A 12,141-nucleotide genomic window follows, 5' to 3' on the forward strand; every position below is an offset into this window, starting at 1 on the left:
CTTTATCAGAAAGGACAGTCCTTACTACCCCCCGAAAATATAGCATCCTTTTCCTCTTGCATCCATAATTCTCTATCTTTCTTACTCTCCTTATTTTTCCTTATAGCACTATCATTCTGTCATATTATTCAATTATTATTTTTATTTTTTTAAATCTCTTCCACTAGAATAATAACTCCAAAAGGGCCCTCACTCTGTGCCCCAGCACCCCACTAGGGCTTGCCAAATGAGGCACTCAGTAAATACTTGCTGGATGAATAAATAAAAACCATCTTAATCTAACCCTCCTGACTTACAGGCAAATGAAGCATCAATTCCTTTCCTGAGAATATTTCCATCCCGTTCCATTGGATGCAGCCTAATTATCACCGTAGCTTGGCTTATTCTGATCTGAGTATTACCCATCACAGAGATGTAGGTGGCCAGTACAGTTTGTTTTTTGCCCAGCCAGCAACTTATCATGCTCCTTTTCTGGCCTGAGAGAAGAAAAACAGCCCTGGTTAGCTATTCCATTGTAGCTCAGCTTTAGCTCCAAGTCTCCTGTTAGTAATGACCTGGATAAGGACACACATGGATCTTTTATAAACAAAAATAGAATTTTCATATCAAGTCTAAACTAGGCTTATAGATAAGAAAGTATCTAATCAGCAGGGGATATCACTAATACAATCACTTTATTAAAGAGAAAATTTGTGTATCAATATGAAATTTTTCATAGATTGAGGCAATTTTTCTGCATTTGGGAAATCTTCCTTGAAACAATGGGTTAGCACTTTTCTTATGCCCTCTCATCTAAATCATATCCTCACGGTGGTTGTTTCCTGTTCTAAGGGAGTATGTCCCAGGGACAAATGATTATCTTAATCCTATAAGGCAGAAACTATATACACCTTACAAAAGGCAGTTGCTCCCATTACAAAAAAAGTCAATAGAAATAAAAATTCTTAACATCTATAGCTTATTGAGTACTCTATTAAATTAGGTGTAAACATTTTTGGTAAATTGTTGCCTACTTAGCTGCTTCTATAGATGTCTTTAGGTTTTCAACTCAAAATATATATAAATTCATGTCTGGAAATAAAGACAGTTCTCTAAGTGTAATACACTAATTCCGTAGACTAGAGGTTGATGGAACTGGTTTAAAAAAAACCTGACTTGGGACCTTTATTATGAAACAGAGTCTGAACTAATGCAGAGATACCTCCTACCGTCATCCCCACTGTCTGTCCTCTCATTCAGCCTTAAGGGCTTGTACCAGAAAGAAAAATAATTACTATGTTATTCCTAGGTTCTGATCTCAGAGTCTCAGACAATGGGGATAGATGATACCTTAGTTTATGAAAGGTACATCTAGTAAAAGCCCACTAAAAATAAGAAATTTGACTTGGAATGAAACATATCCACTTGCCCTCCAGTGATAATTTGATGGAGATACTCAACAGTTGGTGATAGGGATAATGAACGCAAAGGTCAATTCAAATAATGTCTCTGTTGTCAGCAGTAAATAGGAAAATATTTTTCTCTATTTGAGGTAGAATATATAAAAAAGATTCCAACAACTTTAATATCTATTAAATATATTTCAAATAAATGAATGTAAATAGCACCTAGAAAAGAAAGAATATGACTTTGAGAATAACTTTCTCTCAGATTTTTAAAAATATTAAAAAATTATCACCCTCAATAGAGTAATTTGGAATAGCCTCTGTTGGAAAGGAGAAGCACATGTTGTTGATCTCATATGTGACCTTCATCCCTGCTTTGTCCATAAGTACTGAAGGCTGGGAACATGGCTAATATCCACAAAACATGCTGACTTGTCCGACTGAGTATTGAGAGCCCTCTCAGCATTAGAGTTTCTTTACTGAGCACTCATAAATCTTCATAATTTGTCCTCATTCCAAGAAATCCATCCATATGCTTTTTCCCCACACCTCCTTATCACCAGTTCTCAATCTTTATTTTCTTTCAAGTGCACTTCCCATGAATTTGTACAGATCTACACATGAAGACTTTCCCTCTCTTTGCCGGCAAAGTAGACCACTATGTGCTGTATTTTAATTTTTTTTCCATTGTTGGGTTTTCCCTTCCTTTCTTTCTCTGTAATATCATACTAGTGTATTTCTGGCTGTTGCCACATATCAAATAGAGTTAAATATAAGCCATCTTTGAATCCTCTTTCTTTTCACCCAGTTGGTCATAGGAAACTCCTAATAGGTCATGGGTGTGGAATCAGGAAAATAACAAAAGTATGACAGGAGTTAGCACACTTGAAGTATAAGCTTCTTTTCATAACAAAATCAGGACATACTTAAGATAAGATTTCATATAAATTTTCCACATAATTATCAAGTACTGCTGGTCATGATTAATGTCATGGCTTGGTTGAAACATTTTCAAATGTACCTAATCCAACTATGGACCTAATACATTGATAAATAAAAATACGATGAGCCAAGGGTAAAATAATTCCATCATGAAATGGAATAAGATAAAAACTCCATTTAATATCTGATTCCTGAAAGCCCTCACTAAAACTGATGGATTACAGTGGTCTTTTGGGTTCCTGGGGATAAATGCTATCTTAGAAATGTTATTTATTAATTTCTTCAGGGTCTACATTTTCCATTTCCCTCGAGCAGTTTCCATGGCAATTGAGTTCATGTCTTTGGGGAAGGTTAAGAGGAAAATTGAAGATATATAATTATTTGAAGTTTGCAAAGTTCATCTTCAAGAGTGTAAGACATCTTTTTAATTTTGGATACTCTGGTTTGTGAACTAACTCAGATGTGGGAATTGGGTTTTGGTTGAGACTCCTTCCCATGATGATTCAGGGTAGGCTTCTGATCAATTGACCCAAGGTTCCTTTAGTTTAATTGACAAAGTAAGACCTTGATGAGTGACTCATCTATGTTAGTTCTAGGAGCCCTGTATCAATTAGACATCACTAATTATCAATTTAGCCCTTCTGTTATTAATGATTCTTACCTTGCCTTCACAATTAAAATTTTCTACTTAGCTTCTGCTTTTCTGTGATATCATTATTTCCATTAAAATTAGGGATTCTTATTTCAATGGCAGATCTCTCATCTTAACTCCTGTGCCTGGAACTTACCTTTCCTTCATCATGTTATTTTTCAGTACTTTGGTAAAAAAAAAATGTTCTCTGAGTCATCCTGGGGGACATTTTTAGTGGATGGTGTGCTGGTTGGTAACAGATGATAAATCAACTACAGCATTCCTTTTTTTAAATTATTTTTTTTATTCTCCAGTTAAAATTTTTCTTTTTTTTTCTTTCATTAAAATATAAAAGTTTTTTTAAAATTTTATTTTAATTCCAGTATAGTTAACATACAATGTTATATTAGCTTCAGGTATACAATATAGTGATTCGACAATTCCATACATCACAAGGCGCTTATCATGATAAGTATACTCCTTAATCCCCATCTCCAATTTCACCCAACCCCCTACCCCCCTCCCCTCTGGTAACCATCAGTTAGTTCTCTATAGTTAAAAGTCTGTTTCTTGGTTTGTTTCTCTCTGTCTCTTGTTTTTAATTTGCTCATTTATTTTTTTCCTAAATTCCAAATATGAGTGAAATGATATGGCATTTATCTTTCTCTGACTAGCTTATTTTGCTTAGCATTATACTCTAGTTTCATCCATGTCATTGCAAATGACAAGGTTTCTTTCTTTTTAATGGCTGAATAATATTCCATTATACATATATCTTCTTCTTTATTCATTCTTCTATTGATGGGTACTTGGGCTACTTCTATAATTTGGGTATTGTAAATAATGCTGCTATGAACATAGGAGTACATGTATACCTTTGACTTAGTGTGTGGGTTTTTTTTTTTTAATAAATATCCAGTAGCATGATTACTGGATCATAGAGTAGTTCTATTTTTAAATTTTTGAGGAAACTTCCTACTCTTTTCCATAGTGGCTGCACCAATTTGCATTCCAAGTAATCGTGCAAGAGGTTCCTTTTTCTCCACATCCTTGACAACATTTGTTGTTTCTTGTGTTTTTAATTTTAGCCATTCTGACAGGTATAAGGTGATATCTCATTGTAGTTTTGATTTGCATGTCCCTAATGATGAGTGATGTTGAACATCTTTTCATGTGTCTGTTGGCCATCTGGATGTCTTCTTTGGAGAGGTCTGTTCATGTCTTCTGACATGAAAATTATCCATTTTTATTTTATTTTATTTTTTATTATTATTTTTTTTCCTTTTTATTTTTTTTTAATTTATTTTTTATTGGTGTTCAATTTACTAACATACAGAATAACCCCCAGTGCCCGTCACCCATTCACTCCCACCCCCCGCCCTCCTCCCCTTCTACCACCCCTAGTTCGTTTCCCAGAGTTAGCAGTCTTTACGTTCTGTCTCCCTTTCTGATATTTCCCACACATTTCTTCTCCCTTCCCTTATCTTCCCTTTCACTATTATTTATATTCCCCAAATGAATGAGAACATATAATGTTTTAATTATCCATTTTTAATTGGATAATTTGTTTTTTGGATGTTGAATTGTATGAGTTCTTTATATATTCTGGATACTAGCCCTTTATCTTAACTAATAGCCTACTGTTAACTGACTTACTGATAACATAATTAACACATATTTTGTATATTTATATATATCAAATACTGTATTCTTACAATAAAGTAAGCTAGAAAAAAAAAGTAAGCTAGAAAAAAATAAATGCAATTAAGAAAATCATAAGGAGGAGAGCCTGGATAGCTCAGTCAGTTAAGTATCTGACTCTGAGTTTTGGCTCAGTTCGTGATCTCAGGGTTGTGAGATGGAGCCCTGAGTTAGGCTTCACACTCAGCATGGAGTCTGCTTAAGATTCTCTCTCCCTCTCCCTCTGTCCCTCCCACTCATGCTCTCTCTCTCTCTAAAATAAATAAATCTTTAATAAAATCATAAGGAAAATATATCAACAGTATTATATACTATATTTATTTTTAAAAATCTGCACATAAGTGGACTCATGCAGTTCAGGCCCGTGTTGTTCAAAAGTCAGCAGTATTCTTGGCTACTCAAGCCCAAACACTGCATCTAGAATTTCTGATAAATGCCTCTATGATGATAAATTCCTGAAGTGAAATTGTGTTTCTCTACCCCAGAGCGAGAACACTCAGAGTTCATTCCCATAAGATTTCTTGAGTTGTTTTTCAGCATAAATTTTCAGAGTTTTGTAATTATTTTAGGGCATAAGAGTTCTTTTGTTTTTTTTAGGTGAAGTTGTTATGAGGTCTCTAAGCAGGTCATGGCCAAATGAGGGAGCAATGGCTACTTCTGCAGCCAAGGAAGAATTGGTGGGCTTTAGCCTTGGGTACCTCTTTATACCCCCCTTCTAATTCTCAGTATTGCTCTTTCTCAGTCACAGCTTTAACTTTTACACAGAGAGGCTGTGAGTTCTACCTGTGTCATCACTCAGCAGCTGCAGAATCACTTTGTTAGGTATATCAGCTATATAGGGCTACAAGTATTTATTTTAAAGTAATCATAGAAAGTGCCTGTTTTCTTTTCTCTTCTTTTTTAAAAGGTTTTATTCATTTATTCATGAAAGACACACAGAGAGAGGTAGAGACATAGGCAGAGGGAGAAGCAGGCTCCATGCAAGGAGCCTGATGTGGGACTCCATCCCAGGACCCTGGGATCACAATCTGAGCCAAAGGCAGACACTCAACCACTGAGCCACCCAGGCATCCCACAAGTTCCTGGTTTTCTTACTGTGTCTCAGAGCTTTAAACACCCAAACATATCATTACAATTTTTTTCAGTGCAGTTAGAAGTAGTAGCCCACCCCTATAATATTAATATTCTTAACTATTTCACTGTGCTACACATTTGGTCTAAGTCAAGACATCAAAAAGCCTGAAATTTAGGTGGCCAATGTGGGTAATTATTTACATTACCATTAGATCCCCCTTTGAAATCCAAACTAAAACCCCTAATTCAAGAAGGGTGGAATATAGTTCCAGATTCCTGTCCTTATTCTATTGATGGTCATTTTCTCTGGTACCAGAATCTTTCTCAGGTAGGATTCTCTTGCACATAACAGAAGCCACTATTTTAATTATATATAAGGCATTTAATATATTAGATACTCTAAAAATTGTGGGAAGGCCTGGAGGAGTAGTCTTTATAGGAATGAATCCTAGAACAACACTTGGAAAATGGCTAAGAGAGCTATTGCCTCTTCCGTGTTCAGGATACAAGAATGGTGGGCAGCCTGCATCGCTCAGTGGTTTAGCATCTGCCTTAAGCCCAGGGCGTGATCCTGGAGACCTGAGATCAAGTCCCACGTCAGGCTCCCTGTATGGAGCCTGCTTCTCCCTCTGCCTGTGTCTCTGCCTTTCTGTCTCTCATGAATGAATAAATAAAATCTTAAAAAAAAAAAAAGGATACAAGAATGGTTAGAAAGTTGGGTCTGAGGGGGCTGTTAACCCAACTGCTGGTTCCAGGAGGAACCAGGAGGAAAGAAAGGAGGAAGACATCTCCAGAATAGGTGACTCATCATCATAGTTGTAACCTATTCTAGCAAAGTAGATGGTACATAGTATGTGCTCTCTATATGCATGAATTTAGGGCCTTGACATTGCGACCTTTGCTACCACTGCCATAGGAAAGCTAAGAAATCTCACTGCTGAGCTTTCCAAAAGAAACAACAGAAATAGAAGTGCTGCCTCTGCCTCACTTTTTCTTCCAGATCTCATAAATATGTAAATGCTTAGTGTTAGCTACATAGTGTGTCAAACCCAAACTCTTACGGGAGACTGGAAAATGTAATCTTGGCTCTCCTGTCTGTAATGTGACTAAGGGACTTTAAGGGATTGTAATGGAGTTGAGTGAGCTATCTACAATAGTTGTTCTTTTCTTTCTAATATTTTGTTACCAAAGTAGCAGGTTCTTTTCCTACTCAATACTGTTTGCCAAATAACCAAATGATAATTTGATGGCAAACAGGTAATTTATTTAATGGCCAGAGAATGGAGAAGAGGAACTCATGCTCTAAAGGCACCTTCTCTCTTAGGTCATATGATCAGGGTTTTATGGGGTTAGGGTAATTAGGGATTTTTTTTGGGAAGTGAGAGGAGACTTCTCAGAATCAGTGTCATCTCTTTTCTTCCCTTCAATAGGCAGGGTTGGAATTATTATAGTGCCGGTAGGTATGTTTTTTTTTTATTACAATTAGATTGTATTGATCTTCAGGTTATCTGGAGGGTTAGCACATTTGAACTGGATCAAACTGGTTAAAAACTGGGTCTCAAGGTCTTGTTTGGAACTTCTGGCATCTGGCTTAGTTTCTGGTGACAAGCAGCACCTGCTGCTTCCAGGGCTAGAAAACTGGATGCTTGTAGCTTATTTAGAGCTTGTTAGTCAGTCCCTGGTGACAATTTGCTGAAATATTTCATGTCTTTTTTGTGCCTTTTTTATGAAGTCATTTGCAGTGATATTTGAATTTTGATGTGGCCAAGGTTAGCAACTTTATAAATTCTTGTTTAGGAAGACCTTTTTCTATTTTGCTAGGAAACAATCTATTCTGTATTTTCCTCCAATTCTTTCTGTTTTTGTTTGTTTGTTTTATATATGACATGAGTTGGGACATAACTTTATTTTTTAAAGAAGATAATCACTTGTACCATCACTGCTTAGTTAATTCTTCCCTAGTAACTGGAAATGTCACTTTTATAATATACTAATGTTCCATATACTTATGAGCTTATTTCTGGACTCTTTATTTTATTTCAAATATTTATTTAGCTAGTTCTATGCATTAACTACCATAATATTATAATTCATCTTAATATTGGATAGGGCACATCATCCCTCCTTGTTCTCCTTCATGATTATCTTGGCTGTTCTTACACATTTACTTTTCCATATTAATTTTAGAATTAGCTTGTCAAGTTCTATCAAAAAATTCCTTTGAGACTTTTATTAGTATTGAATTAACATTATAGATTAGTTTAGAAAGTTTGATATCTTTGCAATATTGAATCTCCCTATCCAATAGCAGATAATATCTCACCATTTATTCTGTACTCCTTTTATGCCCATCAATAAAGTTTTATAGTATTTTCCATAAAGGTCCTGCATATTTCTTATAAAGTTCATTGCTGGAAACTTTATAGTGTATGATTCTTTTATGGTAAATAGGATATTTTTATAGGAAATATATTGGTTGTGGTATATTGTGCTTGTACCTGGTTTTCTTGCTGAAATCTTTCTTATTAGTTAAATAGTTAGAGTTTATATGATTTTTAGATGAGGAAAGCCTTCTACTAAGACACAAGGCAGAAATCATACATGAACATTTTTGCTGGTTTTGTCTGTATAAAAAGAAATAACCAAGATTAAAAATCATAAATGTAATTGAAAAACAATCTAATAAAATATTTGAAACATTAAAAAATATTAATATTACTTACATGCAAAGGACTCTATAAGTAAAGGAAAAGATGATCACTGTAATAGAAAAATAAACAAAGGTCATGAAAATAAGCAATTTGTACAAACGAAAGGAAATATACATCTTCAATAAATGCAGAATAAAGGTCAAGCTCATTAACAAATAGGAAATGCCAGTTAAAACATTATAATTGGCCACCTATCAAACTGACAAAGGCAAACAAATGACAATCCTCATTACTGTCTTTAGTTTGGAGAAGATTGTCTTTAACACTGCAGATCCCTTTAAGAAGTCTCCTTGTTCACAAGAGACTGTGAACTTTAAGATGATCCTACACTTTAACTGAGCAATTTCACTTTTAAGAATTGTAATATAAAAAAAAAAAGAATTGTAAGATATACATTTCTGAGGCATATTAACAGGCGTACATGAATGTGAAGGATTTTCTGTGGTTTAAACAATTTGGCAAAATCCTGGCTTAAATTAAGCTTTTAGGCAAGAGAATTTCTCAAAACTTTAAATCTGCTAATGTACATTATGAACTTCAAAAGGATATCAAAAAAATTCTTGTCTAACACTGCAAGGAAATAGACCACCACACAATATGGTTTGAAAGATATTGGCTTAATGACATTATTATGGAAGTTTAAAACTGAAGCTGCAAGGATATAACATTGTATATAGTGGTAAAAGTAGGTTAATTCTCTATATCTGTTTAAGAATAGGTACTGTTTAAATAAAGCAAATGCTACCTCTATCTAATTGAATAGTTACTCATATAATATACTTTAGAAGAATAATTAATGCAGGTATTAATTAATCATGGTATTTTAAAATGTAAAAAAATCAAGCTAAAAAGCATTAAGTATAGTATGTAAGCTACTTTGGGTGCATAAATACATAAAAATTTGTGTGGAAGGAGAATTATCAAAATGTTAATGGGTATAATTGCTACCTCCCGTGATACTTTGTTACTCTAATTTCCTTCTTTTTCTCATTTGGTTTTCTTATAATGAACATAAATTACCTCTATTCTAAGAAAAAGTGTTATTTTTTCATGTTACTGCAAAAGAGGTTTATTTTATATCTCCATAAATTAATGTTGATTGTGCCTTCTCCCACCCTTCCATTACCTTTTTGTTTTTTGTTTTTTGTTTCTGTTGAATTCTGTTCACAGTGCAAATTATTTTTGCTTGTGACTGCATATAATAGTGTGTGCAGCTGTCCTTACACTTTCAAGGTGACATTTAATACATGAATTTTTAAGTCAGATTTTATCTTTGGTGCAGGAAATAATACCCTTTTAAAGCATCTGTTGCATTTTAAAATGTGTATTCAGATAATATCTTTCATATTAATTATTAACTTCATAACTGAATAGGTTACATGAAATTTGAACATTTTCTAGTTCTGGGGACATTATGTCATATGAAGAGCAAGCCAACAAGGGCTTTGGCTCTTGGGCAAAATATCTATCTTGTCATTCTTTCTGCTCTCTAATGCTGTTCACAAAAATGACATTATTGTGCAACTTTGAGGGAATCGCCAGTCTCTTCAATTTCTTCTTGAGCTAGACTCACTCTTGTAAAGCCTATCCATACTGTGCACTTCTGGTTTCAGCTTTTTTGCCCTTACTCTCAATCCTGTATATTGTCTGCATGTCCTCATCAGTAGCAATTTGAGTTTCAGACCTTTCCTGCCACAGTTCTCTACATGGAGTCCTGTTTTATCTCTTGCTATTGTGAAGAATTTCCCTCAGTTCTCTGCCCTTTGGGAGTCAATCTCATAAACTTTGCATTTAGTCTTTTTTTTTTTTGCATTTAGTCTTAATAACTTATAATGTATAATCTTAATAACTGATAGCTCTCAGAGAAATGATGAGGTTTACTCCTCAGTGTCAGGGCCAAAGGACTTTCTTTCTCCTTGGCATAGAAGATTCAGACTGCTTCTCGCCCTTTCTTGGTGACCAGCCATTCACTTTTACCAGGGTGTCTTCAGTACCTTCACTCCTTAGAACTGAGATTCAGGTGGCAGAGAGGGTTTTCCAAATTCAAAGAGAGGCACAGAAGAAAGAAATAGCATGGCATGAAAACGTTTGGTTATGACTAAAGGATGATATCTAATTTGATTAGTGGTAGGATGTTGCAATCAAGGGTACCAATCAGGAAGATCTTGTGGCCCATATAGGGAAGTTTGGATTTTAACCAGAGGGATCCAATCACATTTTAAATAATCAAATAATTTGATTGTATTTATATATCCCAAAGATCTGGTGAGAGAAAATGAAATAAAGAGATTGAAGACTGACTGTGGGTGGTGTAAAATGGGAGAAAATTGACCAGAAGGATAATGAAGATTTGATGTTTGGACAGAGTATTATAGACAAAAATGTTAGTAGGAAGCTTGAGAAATGAGTTGACAAGGGATAAAAACCCAACTCAAAGTTGCCTAAGCCAATACATAGTTTACTGGTTCATGGAAATTAATAGTTTTTGTGTCCCCATAAATGATTATTACATCCTATACACAATCATTAAATAATATTGCATGGGTACTTCCTTAAGATTCAGGAAGTTGCATCTCAACTTATAAATTTATTTTTAATTTTTCCCATCATTTTATTTATTTATTTATTTAATTTATAATAATAAATTTATTTTTTATTGGTGTTCAATTTGCCAACATACAGAATAACACCCAGTGCTCATCCCGTCAAGTGCCCTCCTCAGTGCCTGCCACCCAGTCACCCCCATCCCCCCGCCCTCCTCCCCTTCTGCCACCCCTAGTTCGTTTCCTTATAAATTTAAAATTATATGAAGTTATAAATGTTTCAAACTTCTATTATTCAAGATTAGAAATTATATCATCCTTACCTTCTATATATTAATTCTTGTGGTTACTCCTTTAATTTGATTTAAGGGCAGATGGATATGTGTGAAAAGACTCCCACTGCTCTGGTGCTTGCTGTTCTATTTCACCTTGTTTTTGCTTTATATATTTTGGTATTGTTATTCAACTTGTGATATCTTAGCAGTTTTAACTTTCATCAAACAGAAAGACAAATCATAAAAAATAGTTTTTTTCTTTATTCTTCCTCATTAGCTGTTTTGCATCCTAAAGGCAATCCATGTTTAATGATTTCATTTTGTTTTGTTTTGATTTTTGTTTCTTAAACCAGTGTTCTTTCCAGTTTGCAAATGCCTCAAGCTTGCTCTCACTACAAATCTCTGTGTTTGTTAGCCCTCTGGCTGGAACTTAGATCTCCCCTTGGCTGCCTCTTGATTTTAATGTCATTCATTTCTTCAAAGATGTCTCCTTGGACCACTCACTCTGAAATGACCCTGGCTTCCAACCTCCCTTTCTCATTCTCCTTTGATTTATTTTCCTTAGAGAACATACCATGATCCAAAGTCACCTTGTCTATCTCCTTGTTTACTTGGCTATTTGATGTTTATCCCATGAATGTGTGAGCTTCCAGAGACCTCATACCTTGTCTCCTATTATGAAATCCTGGACCTTCAGACCTAGAAGAGTAATAGAGACATCATTATACTCCATATAAATCTGTCCAGTGAATGAAATGTTTCCTACATTTACCTCTCTAATATACTAAATTTGAATAATGATTTTTATGTTCTACATTTTATTCCTCAGGCATGTTCCCATCATTGGATGTTTGTACTAGATATTCCTGTTCTGTGGAA

The sequence above is a fragment of the Canis lupus genome, chromosome 25, assembly GCF_011100685.1.
Source record: "Canis lupus familiaris isolate Mischka breed German Shepherd chromosome 25, alternate assembly UU_Cfam_GSD_1.0, whole genome shotgun sequence".
NCBI classification, from domain to species: Eukaryota; Metazoa; Chordata; class Mammalia; order Carnivora; family Canidae; genus Canis; species Canis lupus.